Genomic DNA, 26,933 nt, shown 5'->3' on the forward strand with positions numbered 1-26,933 from the left:
ACAAACTCAGCCACATGTGATAGTGCCCATTCTGAAGCGTGGTAATCAGACACCAAAAGACTTGGCTCTCCTTTTCATGCTTATGCTCGTTGTGAATGGTCTTCAGAGACACCCTCTCCACTGCTTTCGTCTCCCGTTCCCAAAAGGATTCTGTCCTCTTCGGAAATAGTTGCTGTTGTTGCTGTCTGACATGACAACACACGTATGTTCGACTGGAACGACCCTGTAGATCAACTGACTGTGCCATAAAATTGCAGGTGCTCAAAGGGAAAAAACGGGTGAGATGTGGTCATTTAACCCAATTATATTCAGAGTCAGTGATTGACTTTCAGTGCTCAGCTCTGAGTTAATGTTGCTACTTCACTACAGATGTATTTCAAGTGACCCACAAACCAGGAAGTGAAGTAGACAGTTTTACCACCTTACAAAATTTCTGCAAATTAAGTCCAGGTTAGGTCATTTTTAATGCTATTGTATATTACATGCAGAACAGCATGGGTCATCTTTGTCTGGCTGTGCTGCATAGTTCATTTGTCTAACAATTTCCGCAAAGAGCTCATCCACCATTGTTTTACTTTTAGCAGAGGTCTCCATAAAGGGGCAGCCCCATTCTTCAGCTAAGGCTCTGCCTTCACTCAATGATACTTCTCTCTCACTTTCCAGGTCCACTTTATTACCAACCAGAATTACTGGCACCTTCTCATACCTACAGTTTAAAAACAAAAACAACAACAATAATTATATTTTAAAAAATGGCAACATTCTTAAAGAAAAAAAAAATCTATTTGCAAACAGTACAGACCCAACAGGAAAGAGACATTTGGATAATCTTAAAATTTCGCATTTGAAAAAATGCATATTTCACATTCTAGCTATTTGTTGCACATCTTGTTCCCCTCAGAGCTTTAAAAGTTCTACAAAAATCTTCCTCCTCTGAATTTCCCTTCCCTCCAGGAAAACTTCCACACTACAAAAATGAGGCATATATTACTATTTTCTCTGTTTGCAATCTCCATGTGTGAGAACAGGATGGACATCAAACCCTCCCTTCAACATTTTACATCCTCCTTCTCCCTGAAGGTATTTTGTATCTCCTGCTTGGGATAACGATGCAACACTCTCCCTTTCAGGCTACATTTACCTTTGGTCAATAAACACAGAACTCTCTGAATAGCAATAAATGAGACAAAACCAAAGGACCAGTAAATTAATTCCTTATTTTAGGAAATGTAATCCACTTCAAGTACTGCATACACACAGAAGTATTGCTATATAAAAACAAGTACTAGGTAATACAAAATGTGTATCTCTCTCATGCAGCATTCGCATCATTATGCCACTTAAACAAGTTGAAGAGACAAATAAAAATCAAAATTAAGTTCCAGGCAACACTATCACAGTTCTGCGTCATAATCAACTTGGACAGCACAACAGATCATATAACTATGAAGGAATTTATTACTTTGCACCTCCCTGTGAAGGGATCCTTGCCAAAATTTTTTACAAAATTGAAATGTCTGCCTTTTTTTTTTCCCCCCATCCTCACATTCATACCTTTCTTCAGACATGAAACTAAGTTCCATCAGGTTTTAAATTTACATATTTGCCATAGAAAAGAAAAGAGAGAAGAAAACACTGGGCCTACTTCCAAAATACTCTTACTCAGGTTTTCTCATGAAAGCAACTAGGACTGAGAGAAAAACCAGTTATGACTTTTAGCACTTAAACCAGACCTAAGAGAAGCAAGATGGTACCTTCTTAACTTAAACCTGATTTTCTCCTTCATATTATCTTAGTAGCATTGCTTTGAGTCAAATCACTGGAGTAAGGCTGGACTGTGGACAAAAGACGCAGCTGACACCTGCAGCAGCTGAAGATGACACCATCCTTAAGCCACCTATTACACCTTCTTCATCCCTTCCACCCGTCTCCCCCTTCCTGCCAAGCAAGGCAGCAGAGCAGTGCTGGTGCACCTGCCTCAGCTGGTTGAGGGAAACAGCCTGTTTCCCTGTCTGTCACCGCTCTGCACTGAAAAAGGTAACCTGTGTGCTCCTGCTGGCTCTGCAGCAGGGACAGCAGGCTCCTCCAGAGTCAGAAAGGATAAAAGGCCAATAATGTCTCAAACCACATAAGCAACTCTTACATCACCAGACTAGTATCAAAAATTTGTCCAACTATGACGTAAAATGTAGCTGAAATTCTAAACTTTGTTATGCCTCTTTGCTAACTAAGGGAAGCTAACTAACTTTGCTAACTAGCCCATAGTCTAGGGCTGTCATCGATAATTGTAGACAATTCCCCTCACTTTTACCATTTATCCTGCCTTCATTTACCATCTGAAGAGATACAATCCACTTCTTACTCCGTAGATATGAAGTGTTTAGCACAATGATACCCTTGGAACTCCTGCAAGAGCAAGCTGTCATTAATTAAGTACCAAAATACACACAAGCATCTTGAAATCTGTCCTCCTGAGTTTAAACACAAGACAGCATAGTCTTTAATTACATAAGATGGATGGCATTCAACAGATAAAAAGAAATATTGAATTACCGTCTTATCTTTATTGTTCAGAAGCATGTGTCCTGTTCTGTTTGCTATACAGCATTAAAAAAACCCTTCAGTGGAAATGGAATCATGTACACCTTCACTGCATTTCTTGATATCTGAGGGCCCTGAACTTCCTCTCACTCCCCACTGGCTTGCCCTCTGGTAAAATTGAGAAATTCAAAGCAGGTGCTTGAGAAATGCCCAGTGAAGAAATATATGAGCCAGAATTAAAACACAAGACCACCCCTTTCAGTTTTGTGAGATCACTCCAATTTGTTGAGAAACACATGAGGAAACACATACACACTTGTTGCAGCTATAGTCAGTTCCTCTGAAACATTCAAGTGCTTAAAAGATTTAGGAACCTTAGAAAAGCTGGGCAGCTAAGTATCTGAGAGTCTGTATGCTATGAGTACTCAGCACCTGGAAATTGAGCAGTGGAAACACTGACGTTTCATACTGAAGAACAGAAAAAACTGATGAGCTGACAGAAAAGATGTGAAAAGCTTAATTTAATTTATTTGCACAGGGACATCTAGCAACTATTAGGTGGAACAGATAGAAGCAAACTTCTGTATTGCTTTCCCTGTTGCATTTACCCAATTCACTAGCTACCTTCACCACCTAAAATGAGATCCTACAGTCAATAGTCTTACCTTACAATTCAGATTCATCCAATAACCAATAACTTTACAATACTGAAATGTGTAAGAAAGTGTTTCTGCAAAGCTCTCACTATGTCTTCTTATAAAAAATAAAGTTGGTCTTGCAGACTACATACCTGTACTACCTAGATTTTGAGTAGTTAAGTTTACAGAGAAAATACATTATATATATATAATACATATATATTCTGTGTGACATATACTTTAGATTTTTATATATACTTATGCTCGTTTATAATATATACAAACAATTATGTCTTTCTACATAGAAAATTCAGTGTCTACTACCTAGAATACAGCAAATAATGGAAAAACAGTCCATGGATACCAAGCAGAAGACTGGCTCTGGTATGGGCTTATGAGCTCCAGCTCATTATCAGTCTTGCCAGACCCAAGCTGGGCAGGGGGAGTTAGACCAGACTTCTGTGTATCACATTCCCCAAGTACCAAGAGGATGATGAACTGTGTGTCTTCATTCAGAGTCCTAAGGGTCTCTGCACTGCACTTCCCAGTTTTTGAGCTCTGGTGTGGAAAATCTAGCCCTTGACTAAATCGAGCTCTACAAGCTCTGAAGTTCAAGCTAGCTCTGCACCCTTTACCCCCCAACACTGCCAGAATTTCCTGCCTCACTTAGTATCCTGGGCAAATTTTTTTATGATGAGTATGGGGGAGACCCCTGGCTCAATACTCTCCTTACTACAGCTGCTGATCTCACTGGAGGCAACTTCTGCTTGGATTTGGAGACCCCACTTGATATTCAGAGCTTTGACCAGCCAGATGTTGCACACCCATTACTGAGGTGGTGTGCAGCAGCACAGGCCCACCAAGGGAAGGGAGATTTCTCAGATGTGGGGGAATTACATGATTGTAATGAAATACGAAGGGAAGAAGAACATTTCTTCCTCATGGGCTTTTCACCCTGTTGAATTTCAGTGGCCCAAGAGAAAAACAGGTGCTTTACAAAGGAAAAAAATGAACAAACAAACAAAAAGAGCCACCTTGCAACGTCCAAGCAGCAACGCAGAACCCTTCCATACAACCACAAATATCAAACATAGGAATTCACAAATCCTACCAAAAGATTCTGGTAGGATCTAACCTACTCACAAATACTTTTAGCAGAGCAAGAGAGGCTAAAACCCCATCACCTATACTGAAGTCCTGAATCCAGGCTGCTCCTCCCATCACGGGGAGAGCAGCTCAGTCCACAGTGGGAGCTGGGCAGAAGTTCTGCCTTTTGCTGCAGTCCATCTGCCCGTGCCTGTCCCCTTAGCAATGGGAAAGTGGCACAGTTCTGCTCCTCATTTCAGGAGCAGGAAAATCCAATTTTCTCAATATAGCTGAAAAGCTTTGAGCAGCACTGATCATTTCTAATGAAAAGCACAAGGGCCACCTGAAAATAAGAATTGCTGCCACTTTTGTCAGTATCAGTGCAGCACAGTATGTATTCTAGGGCAAATATCATAGCAGAGCCTGTAAGAAAAACTCTCAAATATAGCAGGGGAAGGCTTGGCTTTTCAAGACCTCTTCAGGAACAAATTTTTGCAAGACCAATTACACATGTTTGCAGAACACGTTTAAAGAACAAGGCACTTCACCCTGTTTTAATGATCTCACTATCTTTAGCTCCAATATGACAGACACTGAGCAGCAGCGACTCTTGAAGAGATAACATGACTGCAGTCATTTACAGCCCTATGAAAGGCACTGGTGCAGAGTAAAATGCCATCATATCCAGGATATCACTTCTGACAAGGTACAGTCATTGCTCCAAAAAAGACAATCAGAATGTATTTCCCAGTCCTAGATAACTATTCAGTGCTAAAACCCACTGTTACCCATCTTTAATGAGCACCTGGAACCAATAGCCCACAGTAAGTCCCTCAGTTTTCCTGAGGATGGACACCACAGCCACATGTAATCAATAAATACACAAACTTCAAATGTTTTATGTAGACCAGTTATACACCACTGACCACACAGCCTTACACGTCACATGGCAATAAATAGTTTCTAAATTTTATCTTATGGCACACGCATCTGTTTAGATTACTGTGTAAACTTTGAATAACAGCTTAAAACATTTAGAAAGCTTCAAGATGAATGATATGAAAATAATCTTCAGAGACTTTTACCTCACAGTTTTTCCACCTCCAATCATACCCAGAAGGAGAAAAACATGGGCAGTACCTGACTTCACATCTGAATGTCTTTTAAAAGGTACTTCTCAGATTTCTGGTTAGAGCCGTCATTGGATAAAGATAAAAACAAAGACAATGTGCAGTGAAAAGATAATAAAAATGAAGACTAAAAGAGCAAGAATTAAAAAAATACAAACGAACAAACCAAACATACACCAAGGCTAATAAACTGATTTGATTCCCTTAAAGAGTGGTAGAGATTGCCTAGTACCCCTAAACTCTGTGTGTGTGAGTTGTACTAGTCAGTAGAGAAGATCTTAACAAGTCCAAACAGGTTCCTGTTTTCTAATTTCACATTCTGGAAGTGTTGTATCTTTTCCAGGATTTTTTCCTGAGCTTCATATCAGACACAAATATTTTAAACCAAATAATTCTGTGTAATAAAAGCAAATCAAGAGATTACTGTGTACTCTTAAAGACTATTTCTTATAACAAGTTTAAGTCTGTTGAAGTTTCTGGAAAGATGCATGATTACAGCTTTATATGATAAATACTGGGACCACTGAAATACAAAAGATATCTATACATGGTAAGTATTACTAATAATCAAAAGGACTCTCCAGTACTAAATTACCTTCATCACCTTCTACACATCTTTCTCTCTTTTTTTTTTTAATGCATTTCTGGCACTTTTGATAGATTTCAAAAAGGAAATTAATTTAAGGGATAAAGATATTAGTGATGGAAATTACATCAAAAAGTCAGTAAACAATAATTATTCTTCATTTTAGACTTACAAAAAATTTCTGGTATGAATCCTGCCAAAATACACAGCAAAAGAATTCTGGGTCATATGAAATAAAGCACCAGAAACGACAGTTAAATCGATTAGGTTATTTACAAATTCACACTAAATGTAACTAAATACCCTTTCATAACCTAACTTGCAAACTTTGATTGCCTGCAGTAAAATCTGTCATAACTTGAACGTGCAGTTTCCCCATCTAGAGGAAGAACATATTCCAAGTGTAACTATCAAGACTTTTTCTAATCCCTTTCACATAATTACTTGGATATTTAATGCAGAATCCTCGATAGTTAAAACTCACATCAGCTATGGAGGATAAGAAAAGGCACAGAGTGTTCCCCAGACTGATTCTGAGCCTCTCAAACATCAGGATGAAAGGAAGCAATACCACAGAATTTTCAAGGAGAAAACCATCTTAACCCTTTGTTGAAGCTACCAATTCTTGAACCAAAGCAGCAGGAAATCTATCTATCTATCTATCTATCTATCTTTTGGACATTAGGAAGAAGTTCTTCACAGAAAGAGTGACTGGGCATTGGAATGGGCTGCCCAAGGAGGTGATGGAGTCAGTGTCCTTTGAGGGAGGTTTTTAAGAAAAGACTGGATGTGGCATGGTCTGGTTGACAAGGTGGTTATAGGTCACAGGTTGGACTTGATAATCTCAAAGGCCTTTTCCAACCTAATTGATTCTGTGAATAACCAGGAATCTATCTATCTATCTATCTATCTCTGAAGCTATTACTACCTTAAGACACTCAGAGGAGATATTTCACTTTTTCCAAACCCTTATTCTTTGTATTTTGGTAGCTTTAAAAACTGTAACCATTAGGGGCTCATTGTGCAGAGTTATGTTTCCATGGACTTCTGCAAATATATACCAATGAAGATGTGTCAATACCTGTAAATGTGTCAGAGAGATACTCAAACCTAAACAAAGCCAGTTTTCTGCAAAGTTTGAGCACTTTTCCCTCTAATGGAAATTATTACAACTTCTCAGGCAAAAGCATACAGAACAGCTGTAAAACTCCCACGATTCTGATGCAAACAAGTCATTCCAGTTTACTAATTAATTGCATTTAATATTCAGTTTTGTAAGCTATATTGTGTAATGATTTAATTTCTTAAGCAACAACTCCCAACTAAAAAAATGGTCTTAAAATCATTTTTATAAACGAGTAGATGTTAAAGAATTTATTGGAAGTCCCACTGCAATTAGGTGGCTGAGTCATGAATTAGTTTGCTATAAAGAACAGTGTATGGCCTAATTGCAGGACTGGGATCTAACACTTTATTCTAGGCTTTGACATGAACTCCTTACATAGCCTTTGGGAAAACACACTCTTCAGGTGGATAGATTGAGGTATATAAAGTCATGATAATTCTACTTACTCATAGGACAGCAAATTAAATAATAATTGTAAAACAGCTTGGGAGGATAATATTAGAATAATAAATACTGTGCCATATCACTTTTGAAAAGGCTTCAAAAACTCTGTTCTTGTACATGAAACTTTCTGGAAATAACCACCTCAGCTTAAATAAAATACTTTAAAGCCGGTTCAGTTCTGTGGGTGTTCTAGCTGGCTTCACTTTCCAGTTTGGTTTCAAGGTCTAGAAAAAGTCTCAACCAGTGCCAGTTTGGCTCACCATTGGTGCTGTGCTTGTAAGAAATAAGAGGAAATAGTTCCCTTCCAACCAAAAGCCCAAGAAAGAACAACCAACCACAATATACAGAAGCACTATAAATATCTGCTTCCCAACAGGTACAATAAGCACTTTTCAACCAAAGCACTTATTACACACATTATTCCTAAGCAGCTTACAGCTGAGACCTTCCAAGGGACAAGAACCACGGATGGTACAACGTAATACACACTTAAAGGCCATCTGGTAAACCTACATTCCCTTGCTGCAACAGAATGATGCACATCATCCCTGTATGAAGGACACCAAAGATCTTTACAGGTCATTTCCGATCACTTCAGCGAAAAATTCTCATCTACAGAGGATTTTCCGCATCTAAGATTTCATAGGGGAACCAGAATAACAATAAACTCCTTCCATGTTTTCAGCCTGCTTCTGCAAGTCACTGCAGATACAGCTTCCATCAGCTCTGCCTTCAGCTTTTAAGGTAAAATGTCAAGAACATCTGAAAATTCAAATGTCTTATCAACATGTCTTAAGGGTTTGCTAGTCACTAAAGTAAGTCCTGAAAAAAAGGTCCCTGATCATTAAGATGTTAGGGAGACATTTTCTCATTAAGCTTGCAGAACTCCATGAATGTTTAAACTACATCCCATGACACTGTCTGTTCCCCTCGAAGTAAGGCTCTGGCACAGGTGAAGGAAAACAGCACTCTGACCGCTGGGGATGATAACAAGGAGCCAAAGACACAAGTAGCTTCAGTTCTCATCTACTGCCGTTTCAGATGCTCAAAAGCCTTCACAGACAAGAGGTTATTTTTCACCTTAAAAAGGACACTTCTCCCTAGCATCTATCATTAAAATTCATAGCTAACACTGAAGTCTATTATCAAGACTGGAAAGACTCTAAGGGATATATAAAATCTACCTGCTTAGCAGCAGGTTTGCTAGGAGCATATCCAAACAAGATTTTAATCCTTGAGTTCCCTCTCTATGCCAATCAAAATTCTCATTTTACACAAACGAGCATCAACATCATCTTGTTGAAATCCTGAAATGCTTGCCACACTTAGCAACTCAGAAACACTGGAATTTTCGAATGGGAATTTTCTGTTCCTTGGTATAGCTTAATAAAAAAAAGAAGCAATAACCACAAGTAAATACAAGGCAAATGTTTTACCTGACTTTTCCCATTGTGAATAATTTTCTTGTTTCTAAAATCAACAAGAAAATCAGAACGTCCTACAAATCTGAGATTCCCACAGCCTCACCAATTTCATCTAGCTCCTGTCTCTCTACTCAGTTCACACTGAAAGAAGTCTACTTGTCAAGATACTAACAGATTATGAGGCATGTTATGGTTCCTTAAATACAAAAAAGTTCTTGCTCAAAAAATTTCCAGACATTAAAGCTGATCATCTAATTTTTTTTAATTTACTGCTACTAGCTGTAGGAATGGCTCAACATTTTGAAAATTAGGCCTCACATTTCAATATTTAAGCTTTGCATCCATAATTGAAAATTATTCTTAATAACCACATTAGTTTTCTTACCTTGAATATTTTTAAGCCATATCCATGCTAATATACTAACGTTTATTCCAATACAATGAGCATGACTGGATATGTCAAGGCTTTCAGTACCTACCAAATGTGCAACATATAGAAGATTCTAAAATTAAAGAGACTACCACCTATCTTTTTTTTATATTCTGAAGTCTCAAAAAAACCCCATTGCTTCTAAATGACCAATTTTTTTCAGACATGGCCACTTACAATTGAACTTTATCCACTGATATCTTACAGCAAAGACATGAAGCATCAAGCAAGAGGAATGCTGACACATGATTTAAGAGATGTGGGTTCAGTTTCACACCCTGTTACAGACCTCCTGTGCAATTTCTAGCAAGTCCCATGAACTCTGTACCTCTGCTCTCCATCTGAAGAAAAGAGTTGTCAGCTTTAATCTCTATTACCTATGGCACATAAACACTTCTGAGGCCTTCCATCCTTAGTGATGGAGGCAATCTGAACATCTTGAAGGATGCAGTAGCAGTTTTGCCTGCTCTTCAAGTGAAAAAGCACCCTGCATCCCAGCTATTCTCAGCAGTAGGTTATGTAACACCACAACATTTTGGGATTTCTTTACAATTATTTAGAACGTTAGGGCAGATTCCGTGACAACATCAAATCTGTCAGCAGAAAGAATAAAGCTAGTGGATTAGGTGTGCCTTGAAGCAAGAACACCAGCTTTCGGGACAAAGTCAAGGCTGTTACCTCGCTTCAACACCACCGGCCTGAGCAGAAACTGCAAAGGCCCACAATATCTTAAAACATATGCTGACATTGAGGGATTTCTCCTCCTCCTTGCACCTCTGTACAAAACTCTACAAGGTCATAAAGCCTGCCTATTCTGATGATGTGGGACTGAAACAGGTCCCTTTGCAAAGGCAATAAAAAATGCAGATACCTATTAAAAGCAATGCGAGCCTCTTGCACATCATACAATCTATGGATTATAATTGTTTTATAGCTTAAAGTTATTACATTGCTGTGTTCAAAAGAACTCAACAGTGACCCTAAAATGCATTACCAGTTACCCATCAATACATGCTTTGTCACCAGAAATTTCTGTCAGAAGCATATCTTGATATGCAAATGTTTATCTAAGCCACTGTAATATTTTAAAATATACTGTACAACTTCCTGTACAAGCAAGCACTGACAAAGGTGAGGGAGGAAGAAGAAAGTGACTAAACAGATTTGTACCAACTCAGATATATCAAAGTTTATGCCTGTAGCTGGCCTAAAGAAAAATCCTTGCAATAAAATACTCTTAATAATCCTTTTGGAAAAGCTGAGACAGCATCCAGACTTTGTATAAAGCACAGAGTCTGTAAAGTAATTTATGAGTACAGTGGTAGGTCTAGTTTCTTATAGAGTATCAATGCTGCTGTCTAAAGCTCTAGTTCTTCCTTCTGCCTACAACTTTTCCACTCACCGTTCTCCAGTCCACAATTAGGATTAAGCATGTGCCCGTTTCCTCCATAACTACAGCAGTGACAGTGTGTCTTTCCCACCAACAATTCTGACAGAACTTAATCATTATTTAGATTTCTCATTTGTTCCAGATGTTGATCTGGGCAGGAAGGGACCTTGGGAAGTCTCCAGTCCAACCCCCTGCTCAGAGCAAGGTTAGCCAGGAAATCTGAACCAGCTTGCTCAGGGCCATGCACAGCTCAGTCTTGAACACTTCCAAGGACAGGCCTTGCACAATCTCTTTGGGAATTTGTCCTAATAATGTTTAATTTAGTTTAACTTCGCTGCAGAATTCAAAACTTACTGACAGGTAATGGAGGAAGATGAGACACACGGACAACTGAGTTGCATAAGGCTTTCTTACATGGAAAATGGGCTGAGAAACAAATGACAAAGTTATATAAATATTTATAGCTATTAATTTATGTAGAGGAAGTGATAATCATACTTACAGGTCTCAAGATAGACATATATCTTAGAATTCTGAAAGCAAAATGAACTAACCAGATTTTGCAGAATTACCTAAAGCTCAAGCATAAGTTAATGACAACTTCAAACACTTTATCCTTGTTTATTTAAACTATAAAAAGCAAAACTTTTTAGTGGATACATAAAGTAAAAATAGCAAAAATAGTCAAATGCATATGCATTTTAAAAGGGCCAGAAGACTATAGTCCTCTAAGTATTAGTTCACTCTTCAAAGCCAACACACTCTTATATTACTTTAACCAAATTATAATCACTGATAAAAATTCCACTGCAAAACTTGTTTAAACTATGCTAATAGGATTTTCTCTAGCTCATTAAAATTACACTTTTGCAGTCTTCAAGAATAGGCCTAACAATTAATTCAAAACCTTCTTAGTAGCATCACTTGCTTCCAAAGGATTAGAGTCCAGGAATGACTGTGTTGTCCTGTCCAGTCAGAAACCCAGGGAAAGAAACAGTTGTTCTTCCATGCTGAGGTAAGATACTTTTACTCCAAAAAAATCTGTGCTCCTGACTTTCAGCACTATCCACGTATGGCCTCTGAAAACAAATGCAAGCCTAGGTCACAGAATTCACCTCTGATAATCTGACTGCCATGATCTAGTATGCAGAATCGAGCATTACATACTGATACAAACTGCAGTTCCACAGAGGCTTTTATTTACTTGCTTTTTAAAGAATTTGACCTTTTGCAATGAACCTAGCTACACGTCACTAAAACTTAAGAAAAAGTAAAACAAAAATAATAGGGCTAATTGGCAAACAACCTGGCCTGAATTTCTGCTCTCTCATCAGTCTCCATGTAGAAGCTAAGGCAGGTAGATACTAGAGTTTTTATGATACTGCATAGCCTGAAAAGACTTTGTGCGTCTAGTTCAAAGAATAGACTTTCGTTGCCCTAGAAACTAAAGAAGAACACAGCTTAATGTCCTTCAAGCTAATAAAAACATCCTACAGTGCATATAAAAAAACTTTGCAAAAATGCCCTGTTGAGACAGATCTTCCTTGCAATGGTATAATTAGGGTACAACTCTGGATATTTTTCAGAAGATGGACTATTTTACAGAAACTCTAAGCAAGTGACCATCACGCTGATACATTGAACCAATTCAGGACAAAACAGGATAAATGCTATCATTTTCTCTTTTACTGCAGAAGTAGTATTCTGATTTAATATCCTTTTGACCATAGTCAGACCCTCCTCTACCAACAAAGAACAAATCCAAGGCCTTGACTAGTATCATGAGCAGATGCTCTGAAAGCCTCTTCACTCCTGCCAAGTTTCTACCAGAACATTTGGTTTTCAACTTGGTAAGCAAAAGCATTCTGCCATGACTTTAGAAAGTCAGTGGCCCTTATCTTACAGAACAATTTATCTAATTAGCATATGCCTGATATAAATAATTGCAATGTTAGAATAAAAAGAACACTAAGATGGTTTTATTCTCCACAGGTTTAAGAAGTCACCTCCATCTTCAACAACTCAACTTTCTAACTCCATAAATTTTATTCAAAAAGTGTTTATCATGTTGCTAAGTGAAACTGTTTCCATATCTAAAGGTGAACAGACCAAAATAAGAGCTTCAGAATTGTCAGGATTTTTTGATTGTTTGTTACTTGTTTGTTCTTATTAAAATAAATTTTGGTTCATCTTCAAATACAAAATACTGCCTCCCAGCATACTACCTCTATGTGGTATTAGAGAACAATTTACTGATAACCTCCTTTCTATCTTGAGCATAAACTTCAGAAATAATTTTCTTAGATTTTTTCACTCTTTCTACCATAAGACAGGTACCAATTAAAGAAAAACAACAGACTACTTCATTCTGAATCAGTGTTGTGAATATAATCCATTCTAATATCCCAAAATTTCTTAGTAAGAACTTGTTTATAAGATGACATGAAATACAGGGTATCTAGTAAAACAGTGAAATCTAAACATTTTACTTTTCCTCACATACATACATGTGTGTACGTACAATCTCAAATCTAATATTTGATTAACTATCAAAATGAAGCCAGCTATAACGAGGAGCTCAGATATACTCATCATCTCAGATGTCGAGCTATTTATATTTTAACTACTGTATAAATGTTAATTTCCTTGGGTCTAGTCTAGGCTATAAAAAGCTCCTTTTTCCCAGAAGAGTTTTACTAACCTGCCTGACAGCCATTTTATTGTCCACGAAAGACACTCTGTGGCAGCCAGCCAGCCCTGCAGACTGTTTTATCTTGTACCTGTTAACCCTATCAGCAAGGTTGGCCCCTGGGACTCCTCTACCACCACCAGACCGCTGCATCTCTGGGGGTTTGGGCACCTGGCTGCGTTGGCTGTGCCAAAGCTGTGTCAGCAGCCCAGGGTCAGAGCCCAAGGCTCCGGCTGTCAGCATCCCCGGGGCACCGGAGCAGCTCCACGCTGGCGTTTTGCCGGTGGCTGTGTGCCGGCTGATGGCTGGTGTGAGCCAGTGAGATGGCTCCTCAGCCCAGCTCACAGGGACGACAGGCCCTGCTTGCTGACAGAGAAAGCAACCCATGCATGAGTGTGTGAGAGAGGCAAACAGAACAAAAAAAAGAGTCTATGTTTCTTACTGACATAATTTTTTTTTTCAGAGGGAGAAAACACAAACAAGCCAGGCTAACCCAAGAAACTTCTTTAAAATGCTGCAAATTCCCACATGGATACTAATTTTAATATTGCTCAAATTAGGTATGAGACAAACAATGTGGCTTTACATTGGTTTAAACAAACTTGTTTAGAAGTAATTTGGTGAAAAAATTTTCACATGTAAACAAAGCCTATTTTAAATTATTTTAAATAGAAGATGACTGCAGATCCTGATAGAATCCATTTCTTTTCCTTTTATCCTGAGTCCTGACCCCAGATGGCTAAAAAACTGAAAAACCCTTGTGTACATATGTGTGTAATTTGTGTATATACACAGACATTTTAACTGTCTCTCTTTCTGTGCAAACTTAATTTTTAAAAAACATGTACTTTATTTTACTCGAAGAAAGAAAGTATTACCCCAATGTTTACATGTCTATTTGTCACATTTTAGGTACAGAAAGGATGATAATTTGTATACTTAACCCTCAAAAGTAACAGTATAAAATATTTGAAAAATACCGAAATATGTGAAAAAGTCAGTTTTCTTTTAAGAAAGAGATTATGTTTAAAGGTACTGTACACACCCCCCCGTGTCCATTACACCTTCTTCATGGAATCACTAATTGGTAACTAGAATTTCCTGAAAATAGTTCACTAATTATTTTTTCCACATTAAGTTGTCCTATTCAGAAAGGCCATTCCAATTAATCTGAAGGTGTGTGTGGAGGTGTGAAGCCCAGACTGTTCCCAGTCCTTTTAATCTAACCGCATTTCTTGCTGACAGACAGAAAGTCTTTCAAAGCAAGCATTTTGATCATCTCCTGGAGAAGAATGTAGTCTTCAATTACCAGTCTAATTATCCCAGCTAGGAAGGCAATACAATTGCTTAATTTTAGAGTAATGATGGACATTCAAGGTGTGCCTTCTCAGCTTTCATCCAAGGCTGAGTTTACCATTGTCCATCTCTGACACATGAAACTACCACAATGGCAGTCACTATTTCTAACTAAAAACCATCTGGAGGAGAACTCAACATTCACCAAGTTATGTGATTTCACACCTTTAGGTTATTTGTTTTCTTTCTTGAATATACTCATGTCATTTAAAAACAAGGATGCTTTTCTCCTTCTTTTTGTGTATTTTTTACCAAATATAGTTAGTGAGAAAAAAATAGAGAAGGCAATATCCTGCAATAAATTGCAGCAATTACATTGAATGACCAAGTTCTTGAGAAGCCACGGAAAGAAAACCTTTTCTTTTTCCAAAAATCATACTTCTTTCCTCTGTAAAGTCTACAATGCAGCAATTCTTTCCAGAGGTGAAAACTTTGTAAACACGGGGTTGTTTCTTTTTCCTCAATGTGTCCCTATCAAGCCTAGGGACACATTAGTAAACCCTGCAATACATAGCACCTTCCTTCCCTCTTCCTTCATTCCAGAGCAATTCGGACCTTTTAAGTTCAAATACTCATGGTAGCTTTCTATGTATTTTGTTTTACTCTTCATAACAGAGTTACACGGTAAACTTCGGTCGGTAAAACCTGAATTGCACGGATTTTTTCAAAGAGATACTAAAGTACCTAAGACAAAGCAGTCCGGATAAACCACCTTTCCATCATCAAGCTACCATGATGTTTATCTTCAGCTTCTTGTGATATAATTTTTAGAGATAATGGCCCTTTGAACATGTCTGCTACAGTTTAGTCTTGTGACTAAGGGTTCATCTTGCCCGTCACTTCCTTCCCTTGAGAAAGGGCCCTGCTTTCAGTTAAAGTTCACATGTCCTGTCTACAAACCATCACTGCAGCCCAGTAGTTGAGCTCCTGGCAATTACAGGTGTAACCAACACTGTAAATCAAAAAGATGAAAAGAATAGTAGCTCCAATCCACCAGAAGGCTGTCCAAGGACTGCATTTGCTCATCATAGTTCCTGAAAAATCACCTTTGCACAGATGAGGAGTCCAGGAATCCTCCAATTACACGGTAAGTGCAGAATCTGGGACAAAAGGCCTGGTGGCAGCAGGACCACTCCCACAATGTGAAAACTGGTACTCAGTGATAATAGGAACAACATTTCTTGCCAACAGTTGTTAACAGACTCAACTGATGGGTAGCAAGCATCTGACTTTGGTTGCTATGAAATCTGGCTACAGAGAGCATTAGAAATAAAAGAGTTACAAGAAGTTTGACTAAGAACTGCTAGATAGTAAACAGGCTCATCAGAAATTTGCAGCAACGACATAATAAGACAGTGATACTTTGGTAAGAAGCAGAGGTTATAAAATCCCAGATGGAACAAGTACATTGTGTATGGTGCCAGACTAAAGGCAAGACTATTAGATATCCATTCATACAGTCCAGGCAAAATTATGAGCTGATCCATTATGTTATCTTCTAAGGCAGCAGAGAACTCTTCACCCCTACGCCCATCTAAACATAGCCACACATGCACCACATCAGTAGGCAGCTGACTTCTCCACAGTTTGAATGAATTTTGGGAATATTTGGATTGAATGAACTTCTGGAATGCGCCATCATGCCTAAATTTTCTGGAACATCGAGGACCAAGGAGCACAAAGCTATTGATTCTCTCACACGGCCAACCTATACCAACTACTGGAGAAACAGATGGCATGAAAATAGATTGCTGAGCATCTGCAGCTTCTAATGTTAAGTGAGGCTGCAGACAAACAAACTAAGGGATAGACAGAAGAGATGCCTATGAAGGCAAACTAATCACATATCTTCCCATTTGATACTTAACATTAAACTCTATGGACTCTTGACAAGTGATCCTGATACCATCTTCTTCTCCAGTTTCTTTCTAGGAAAGAGTCTATCATCCCTCAGACAACTACTTATGTAAGGATAGACACCTAAGCAGATTCTACTCCAAATAAAATGTTACAATCAGCTATATAATATAACCTATGCATAGAACTCCTTTTAGAGAAGGAAGACATCTGAAGTACAAGACTTGTTAAGCTTATGCTGTGGATGATTTGATCATCAAGTCTGTGGCCTACTCCTTATTCTATACTAAAAAAGTCATACAAAGGCATTTAGAAACTCACTGCTCAAAACATACAGAATGAAACTGATGTGAAAAAGGAGAAGGTAGAGAGATGAACTCATTCTGATGGCAAATATTTCTGAGTCTGAAAGCAAAACTGAGGGAGGCAAATATACTGGGACTCCAGAAGCATTTAGAGACCCATGACTAAGAGACTGCTCCAGAAAATTTCTCCCTACCACTTAATTTCTTGAAAAGCTTCACCCACCCAAAGTTTTTGTGAAAACAAGGTATCTGTCGGAAGGCCTACAGCTGTGCAAGCCCATCTAAGCCATATACTGGAACCAAACCAGGGTCACACACCTAACCTCTCTGCAGATTTATGGAGGAGGCATGCAAGCAGCCAAGTCCCTGGAGAAGCCTAATTCACTCAACATCGCTTACTGAGTCTACTAACACAACAATAGTAAGGTATTCAACAAATCTGCAAGAGATATCACTTCCACAGAAAGCCCTGGGAATAAAAGCAAGTGGTGTCAATGCCGTTTCTCACATTTAACATAGTACAGCGGTTACAACCCTGATCAATGGGGTGACAGACCTGCACCATACACCTCCTTTAGTCACAGGAGTTTCACATCTGCTTTTCCCAGAAGGCTGTTCTAACCACTAAACTGCAAGAGAGGTTTAGAAAATACTCTTCAATCTTTTTGTTGAAGATGTACCACTATGAAGATAAGTACAAACACATTAAGGCAGATTCACACATCCCAAGGAAACAACAGAAAAAGAACAGATGTACAAGATAAAGAAAAGTACCAGGACTGAAATCCAGTGATTTCTCAGGACTGCTTATTCTCTTTAGATTAGGAAGCCACTGCAAAAATGCAAAATTGATATCCCATATAGTTAATGATGACCAGAAGACTCCCCTGGTCCAGGTGATCATAGTATTTCAAGAAAGGTCAGCTGTTGCATCATGTTAACATACTGACTTCCATTTCTCTCCCATTCTATGTGTTTTGACCCATGTCCAAGCCTGTTTCTCATGAGAAAAGATTCTGCATACATGACTTGATAGTTTGAGTGGTTTGTCGCAACAGTACTACACACCTTGGAGCAAAGCAGATTCCTAAAGTAATGACCTAAAATAGCTTAGCGGTTTTTTTTCCTGTAAGGCCCAGTTCTCATTTATTTCTAAACAAAACGCAAAAAAAGAGAAGGTTGGCATTGGGGAAAAACGTATTTTAAAAAGGCATCTGTTCCAGAGCACTGCATGTTCAGAAGATTGATGCCAGGATTGCCTGCCTGCATCCTGCACATTTGGTACAGTAACAAAACCAATCTTTTCTACCTTCAAAGCCTCCATGCATCCTGAGGAGCTCATCTGTTAAAGAATCCAAGCAGATCAAACAGATTTAAGTGGTACCACACTGACAACCCCCCACTCCCCTCCCCCCAAACCTAACACCACACCCAAACGGAAGAAAGCAATGGGAGAATTCATTCCGCATTATCACTTGGACTTTGACAGTGGACTGCAGCAGCCTTAACCCAGCAGAAGGTTGACTCATTCTTCTCTCTTCCAGGCACTGAAGGGAGTAACCTGCATGTCAGCTACCAAGAATCTAACTGCATCTGAGACTAACAGAGCAGATGCCTTCCTTAAGCAGTGAGATGGAAGGCCTGGCTTCAACTGGAGAATGAAAAACACTCACACTAGTTAGATTTTTTGCTTTGTGGGGGTAGAGGGGTATGAAAGGCATCTGATAAAATCCTCCAGAAGAAATAGTTCAACATGATCCTCTTCTGCCCTCCAAATTATGGAAAAAAAAACCAAAACCAAAAAACCTGAACTCCTAAAGCTAAGAAAACCCCCACAACTAAACCACAAAACACCACTGTGTGACTGGTCTTCAGCAGAATTATTTCAGCAGAAGAGGGGCAAATTCTGAACCTGGAGATTTAAGACTGCTACTAGGAAAACCTATTAATACATCAAGCTCTTTTGGCAGTAGAAAGTAATCCACAGACTGAAAACATACATTCCTAAAAACATGTATTTACAAGAAGCAGTATACAGATTACGACTGGTGTCACAGTTCAAAAATATACACTTGTTCAGCATTCTGCATCACTAAATACAGAGGTGGGTGAAAAAAACCCCCACCAGATTCTTTTCCCCACTCATTTATAAATTCTGGGGAAAATGGTATAAACCCCAGACATTTTGTATTCATTGTTTAGTTCTAACAAAACCAAGGAGTTTCTGAAACTTATAAATGAAATTAAAAACATGGTAAAGACATTTCAAAAGAAAAGGAATTCTTGAGGAGAGAATTTATGCATTTCTAGATAGGTCTTATACAGTTCACAGCTTTTACATAAGACAAATTATTTTATTATTCCAATTATTTTATAAAATGTTTCAAGTAAGATTTCGTACAGCAGTTAAAAAGATGTTATAGCAGTGCTGGAAACTGCAACCAGATCTAATCAGATAAAGTAGGTTGATCAGTCCTGGCTTATACCCTTTACTGTAAAATTAGGAGTATTAGTACTGTATTAGGAGTAAGAGGGCAAACAATTCAAACATTCTGCTACGAAAACTTGCTAAGAATTCAGCAAACATGAATATAGGCTAGGGGTGACCTATTTGGCTATTTCTTGAAAGCATCCTTTCTTGCGATTAATCAGAAATCCAGGACCAAAGCTCTTCTTCACAACATTCAGAGCACTTAAGTTCAGTGCCTTATCCAATTTATTTCCAGTTAAAATTAAATTGTAGTTGAGTTGAAACTCACGTGGGAATCTCAAACACTATTAATCTTTTAGTTAAGGCTACCTGTTAACCAGAACAATAATGGGAAGTCTCCAAACCATTCTATAAAGTAAGAACTGTACTTTATTTTACCACAGACCACTACCCTACACTATTACTTCCTAATATTTCAAAAACGCTTTAATGTCTTCCTCATTACCCTGACTTTTGCAGAAGATAATATTTTTAATGTTTTTAAAGCTCTACCTACAAGACAAAAGTGATATTTGAAAACAAGCTAATCAACTCTAAAAACACTCCTTTTTGTTTTTGTCCTTCACCTGATCTTTCACCTAGTCTAGGGCTAATCAAGACAAGAATTAAAATATTGTCACCATTGCATTTTTGAAGAGTACAGCACCCAACTAACTGAGCAAGTCCCATGACATTAATGTTGAGAAAGGATAACGTGCTCATAACACACCTTTAATTCTCTTGTCTAGACTAGGATTTAAGACAACACAGCTGCCAAAATGCATCCAACCCATTGACAAAGAAAGTGTTCAAGTTGCACTCATCACTGTAAACTGTACCTAGACTATAGTGTTTGCCTTAGTGTAGCAAAAACTGAATACTAGTCCTGTATTGGAAACCTCTGGAAAACAAAACCAGAACAGAACAAAACAAACCCAAACCCAAAAAAAAGAGCAGAAGCAAGCTAATGAATAAGAGAGCCCATAGAAGCAGATTGCTACAGTTCTTGTTACCTTAAAATCTTCATACAAGTCACTACGTGCCAGGATAATTTAGCACTGCAGTCCCAATTGCTTCCCTATTCTCTCTCAAAATGTTATCATCACATACCACCTACACAATTTACAAGGAGGAAAAAAAATTGTTTGAGCAACACTTGCAATGCTCCAGAAATTAAATAACCAGTAACCCCAGGTTTTTTCTTAGGTACAAGAAATAAAAATCTGACATTCAATTAGTAAGAAGAAAACTAGAAAAGAAATTTAATGGAAGGATTTAATGATTTTTTTTGAGAGATCTATCCACTCAGACATTTCACATTTTCATCTAAAAACTTTCAGTAGCCAAAGAATGCCTATTTTTGAAATTTCAGTCTAAAAAGCATGCCTGATAACATAAGAGCTTTAACTAAACATAATGTTACCCAGAATGTTTCATGTTTGACCAAAGAACAAGACTTGTTTCTATCCACACACTATCCAACTGAAGAATTATTTTGAAAGAAAATATTAAAGTTACTGCCAACTGTGCTGGCTATAAAAAACAGTATTTAAAGAATTACTGTCCTCTCAGCAAAACAGAAATTCAAAGGCAAAAATTTCAAAAGAAATTCTAACGAGCAATGACTTTTTAAAATAAAATTTTCCAAATATTCACAATTCTGTGTCGAAACAGCCTAATGAAGAGTAAGATAGAAAACATTCAACCCCAAGCATTAATGCTATATTACTGAATGAAGTTATGAAAGCAATTAAAGTCACTGTTATATTTGGTCTTTAACACATTAAATAGCATTTTTACAACACAGACACAATCAAGCAATATTGCACAACCAAAAACAAATTTAAGAAGTCTTGCCACATACTGTTCTACTATTTGACACTTGCAGCTATCCAAAAATTATCCACACATCTCTACAACAACATAAGCTACAGCAGCAATTAAGACCCAAACCCAGAAGATGATGCTAAGGGATACAGGCATCTAAAAAAAAAAAAAAAAAAAAAAAAAAAAAAAAAAGCACCATACTCTAGACTAGCACAATCTAAACTAAACACGCATACAAAAGGAGCTTGCCTACCTGGCTTTTTCAATAAAACTCCAAAGAACACCTAAAAAGCAGGAGGGGATAAAAATATTTACATTCAGTGTTTGTATATGAAAACTATCATGTCAGTTTACCTTACAGAGAAAAACAAGTAAGACTTGGGAAGGAATACCTATTGTATATCTGGACTGAGCTGTGGGGGTGGTAGGGAGCAGGGAAACAGCCAAAAAAACCCCCAACACATTGGAACATTCTGGTTATAAGCATTGTCTCCAGCTTTCACATTTTCCACTCAAAGAAATTCAAAGTAATATGAGTATTTCAGATTATCAAGAATGTGAGAGTGGGAGAGTGTAGGGGGGAAGAGTCAAGAGAAATCTGCAAGTATGTAATTAAATTCAAAAGTTACTACAGGAAAACATTAAAGGTTATATGTTCTGAAGATGCATGAGCACCTTGAAATATCTGAGTTTAAGCCAAACAACTTTAAAATAATCTTCTATAGCTTAAGATTGCACACTGACAGAGACATTTTTTAGAGGATTGTCTGTGTATGACTTGTAGGGACCTATAATTAGTTCATTAATTTCAAATTAAAACGAAGGTAGATTCACACACGCACACACACAAAAAATTCAACTCTATACAATGCTTCTTTTGGTCTCTAAAGTTACTTTAAAAACATGAGAGCACAAATCTGAGTTTTACTCTATTACAGACACTTTCCATAGGACAGTCTATGTATCAGTTCCCCAATAAAACACAAGAGATGGCCAGACAGCTGAAGGTTCTGATATTATATACAGAGAATTAGGTATGACTGACTACTTGTGTCTACCACTCCTTTATATCTCTACAGATGTTAAAGTATTTGCATTTTGTTCTTATAAATTGATGAGGTTGCCCCCTGATAAACAGCTATCCACAGGTGCCCCTTAACCAAGAAAAAAAGAAAAGAAAAAGGGAGACCAGTAGAGTTCTTCTATTGTACCTAAACATGCAGAAATGTTTGTTGAGATTCAGAGTCTGTTAATCTGTTCTTCCAATGAAGTCCTAAATTCCACCTGATGAGTGCACAAGAATGGCTCGCAGCTTTTTACCTTACTCTGCCTTTTTTTACCTAAAAATGAGAACTCAAAACAATCCACTACATTAAGATTATTGCAAGAAAAAGAACTCTTGCTAAAAAAGACATAAGGATTTCAGTCTGTGCTTATTTCTGCCATCTCTACACAGCTAGCACCTATGAAAATCCCTAGACATTTGTCAAGCTTTGCATACAGTACACGTCAGAAGAAACAGGATTTTCCATATTTCACTTCTACTAAACACTTCAGTGTTTCTTCCTGAAAGGCTGAAGCTGTGTTTTTCATTGAAGGTGTTACACCAGTGTTCATGAAGAATTCTCTAATTACCTTTCAAAAGTAGAAAAAATACTTTCTTAAAATAAGAATGCAACATACATGGAATTTCAGACAAGCGAAAAATTCAACCTTGTTTAAAGAGTAAATAAAACCCATACTTCGATTTCATAGTACTTGGAAAGCAATATTTTCAACTAGACTTTTGAGCAATTTGTAATTTCAAATATAGTTTTCCAGACTTAATCACCATTAAGTCGCTAAATACATCAATTATTATTGACTGAAGATGCTGATTTCACAATTAATAAATTTCAATAATTACATCTCTTGTATGTTTTAAATTACTACACAGAATCCCTAGACTGGGAGGCAGATTTTCATCCTGATCATAAACCACAGCCACAAAGAACATTCTCAACTCAAAGACATATTTCCGTGATATTTCATAGAAATATATAATTTAGTCTGCATTTTCAGCCAATCTAAATAAAATAAATTTTCTGGTCTTTTTCTTCCAGAGAAAAAGCATTATATTAATGAAAAAGCGTTTTTTTCACTACTTGGAATAAAATAGCACTTTTGAAAAATACTTTAAGTAGGCTCTGTTAGTCTCTAAAACATGAACACAACACTCCTGTACTTAAAGTATAGGTCAGACATCAAGAGAAATTACTGCAAGTGAAGAACTCTGGATTAACTCTGAGTTTGTTCTTATTTCTAGGCTCTAGTTTTCTGCTTGAATAGAAATAATGATACTTTCCTATTTCATGGGGTCCAACTGAAAAAAAACCCTATAAAAATGCCTGTAGTACAGATTGAGAAATTAAATTACTGAAGGGCTAAGCAAGCACCTAGAACTGATATCCAGTGAGTTTTAAACATACCTTCATAATAGAAAAACACTGGCAGTCATATTAAAAATTAAAATTCAGTATTTGACAAATACCAGCAGATTCTCTTTAGAGAGCTGTCTAATCACACAACAAATAAACACAAAAACGTTAGAAGTCACCCAACTCCTTTTTCCACAAAAATAAAATTTACACTACTTAATCTGCATACTCACTAATTACTTCTACACCTCGACATCCAGCTGGGGGGGTACCACTTCCAATCTGTTCTTTTGACTGCTTCTCTTCTGCCTTCAGTGCAGACCTTCGCTGGCATGGGCCCACTCATCCAATTTAGCCCTGCTCTCACAAATAAAAGGTTTCTCCAGAAAACAGCTCATTCTGAAACTATGGTGAGTTCTGTCTGCAGCATAAACAAGAAAGTTCTTTGCTGCCAAGCCTGTAAATCCAAGTAAGAAGGCCCCAGAGCTGCAGCACCTACCAAGGCACAGGTAACATCCTTTGTGTACGACCTCACCAGGAGGCAGTAAAGCAGCAGTTGATTCTCTTTATCCTTCTTGAAGACAGCAAGTAAGTAGTCTTCAAAGCTACCTTATATACACTCCATCTTCCCAACAGTACAAACCCTCAGCGTATGCAAGAATCAAGAAACAAGGCTTAATGGATATACTTGGCACAAGCAAGGTCCAGAAACTAGTACTAGGTGCCCAAACAGGGTTGGATCAAAGCATTTCAGATGAAGCATGTGGAGAAAGAAGAATGGCAGCTGTGATTTTGTACCACCATGATCCTTCATCTAATTCTGGCAGCACTCCGTGCTGCAGACAACTCCAGCCCAGAGTACAGCGAGCACTTCTGAAAGCTTTTCCTCCTCCTCCTCTGTCTAGGCAGAGCTGCTGGGGGTGCACCTATCCACTCAGAACTGGCAGGCTCCCTTCTGGAGGTAAAGCACCTGGACTCTCTCTTAGAAAGATCTAAACAATTTTTTTTTTTTTTTACTTTGAAAAGAGGAGTACTGTTTACATTTACAACATTTCCCAGGAAAGAATTTTAATTACCTGTTTAAAAGCCGTGGAGACGTCCCCCATTCTTGACAAAGCTGTGCACCACGACTGAAGGGGATGCAAGGCCTACACACACTCGTCAAGGAAGCTAAACTTCATCGTTTTGCCATTAGGGGAGTTCTCTGCAAGCTGGCAGAGCTGGATTTAAGACTAAGCCTATTTATGCACTAATATTAAATAGCCATTTAATGAGAACAGAAACTAGAGTGGCAAGAGTGATCGCAATCTCTTCTAACCACTAAGCTTCAGAGTAAAGTGAGGGTCCACTTGTTTCCTCTCCTTCATTCATGAACATGTCATTCATTCCTCTAAGGTCACTCAGCTTCATCAGGTGGTGCGAAAGAGTCGCTCAGCTTCACTGGCCTGGTATGTAGTGCTTAGATCAGGGAAGCAGAAGACTCAAGTGTGCATCTCTTAACCCAAAGAGGGAATTTCAACTGGCTTTTCTGCTTCTTGGGAGAGTAATTAAAACTACTCTCTAATTATGGTATAACACAGGGATTCATTAATCCAAAAATAAAATAAAATAGCAAGGACAATATGTAAAATGCAGAGATAACTACCAGTTACAGACTCGGCCAATAGGTTTTCAGGTGCAACTAAAGTTCAGGGGTTTTTATAACATGGTTTTGTATCAATATAAACATAGTGTTGTCATTTTCAGGTACATGTTATCCAAAACCCCTGAGTAAACAGTACTATGATTAATCGACTTGCCTTTCTGCAACTGTAAATTATAATTGAGAAGTCCTTGTACAGATGCATACTGTATCTGTAAATATGCATTTTTCAGGTTCAACTGGTAAAAAGTATGCAAGCTTAAGTCTACAGCACATTAGGTCTTACACTGCCTGTGAACTTAAGTTCCAAAACATAACACCCCCACCACAACCCACAAACATAAGATCAGGGAAGTTAACAAATAAAAATCTGGTACCCTTGCTGAAGCTATATCCTTTTAATGCACCATATTCCTTTCAACTCAATTAAAATTATCTGGGCTTATTAAAATTTTCAGGATTTCAGCTGCACTTAGATTACTTTGCATAAATGTATGCACAAACTATCTGACCAAAAGCCCAAAGCTGAAGTCTTGCAGTAAAAGAGCTGGCAGATGAAAAGTAAGAGCAGCATTTAGACCCACTCTCAGCAATGCTGAGTCAATGTAACTATGGAAGTACAAGTTGCTTTCTATTCTGCTTCACCTATCTACAGCTCGTCAGCTGGCGTTTGAATGCAGATGCTCCAGCGCAAGGTACAAAGCAAGCTGCAAAAGCCACAGATATAAATTCAGAGGCTAAATTAATTTATAGTGATGATTAAACACGAGAAAACCAAAAGCATTTATTAATGAATAAAGTCTACCCAAATTACTTAAAGAAAAAAATGTTTTTCTGTAAGGTATGTGTGAATGATAAGGATGGAAGGATACCAAAAATGTGTTTTTCATAATAAGTTCAAAATAACTCCATTACATTGGTCTCTAGAAATCTCCCCTGAAAAAGTCAGGACACACATTAAGAAACACCCACTACGAAAAACTTGCAAGTCTTTAAAAATAGCAGCGCTTTGCCTCCTCCCTCCCCTTTCCCCTACTCACCCTCCTCCCCAATTTCAAAATACATCTTCCCCAGGCCTTGGTCTGGAATGGCAGTTTCTGTGAACAGACCATACCCGACCATATGATTAGCCATTATTATTATCATCACCTTTTATGCTCTACTCTACATTAAGATGCAAATCCAACAGATGTGGTCCAACTAAGTTATTTACAAGGGCTTCCCTTTCAGATGTCCAAGCCAAAGCTACAACCAGTTCTGCCATATAATTACAGCCTCTCTCCACGGGCAGTAACAGACCTCTGTCTGTGATGATCTGGCCAGCGGCATTTTCTCATCTACGCTCTGGTTCAAACGGTTGCTATGATTTCAAATGGTGCATCTACCCTTATTTTAGCGCGACTGGCTGCATTTCAGCCGCCGACATCTGACTGATTGATGCACATCTAAACAACGCAGCGATTATAAAAACAAACTGGCAGTAGGCACCGGTGCTTCACCACCGTGGGCTAGTTCCTAATAGAGTGGCTGGCAACGAGACCGTGGGAAATTTAAGAGAAATACCAGCATACATGA

At 38.0% G+C, this 26,933-nt stretch overlaps 1 long non-coding RNA gene across 4 annotated transcripts; it reads right to left on the reverse strand.

The window, feature by feature from the left end:
* Window positions 1-625: 625 nt before the first annotated feature.
* On the reverse strand, window positions 626-26,392 carry LOC108446303. 4 transcript variants are annotated; one of them, XR_001861451.1, is made up of 4 exons: window positions 24,793-26,392; window positions 23,950-24,073; window positions 21,553-21,583; window positions 650-706 (listed from the first exon to the last, which is right to left on the reverse strand). It is a non-coding gene; the product is annotated as an uncharacterized LOC108446303 (long non-coding RNA). The 4 variants fall into 4 exon arrangements; XR_001861453.1 differs by lacking the exon at window positions 650-706 and adding an exon at window positions 20,497-20,585; XR_001861454.1 differs by lacking the exon at window positions 21,553-21,583 and having other exon boundaries at window positions 626-706.
* Between the last annotated feature and the right edge of the window lie 541 nt (window positions 26,393-26,933).

Source organism: Corvus brachyrhynchos, unplaced genomic scaffold (assembly GCF_000691975.1).
Source record: "Corvus brachyrhynchos isolate BGI_N302 unplaced genomic scaffold, ASM69197v1 scaffold12, whole genome shotgun sequence".
In the NCBI taxonomy this organism is placed as follows: domain Eukaryota; kingdom Metazoa; phylum Chordata; class Aves; order Passeriformes; family Corvidae; genus Corvus; species Corvus brachyrhynchos.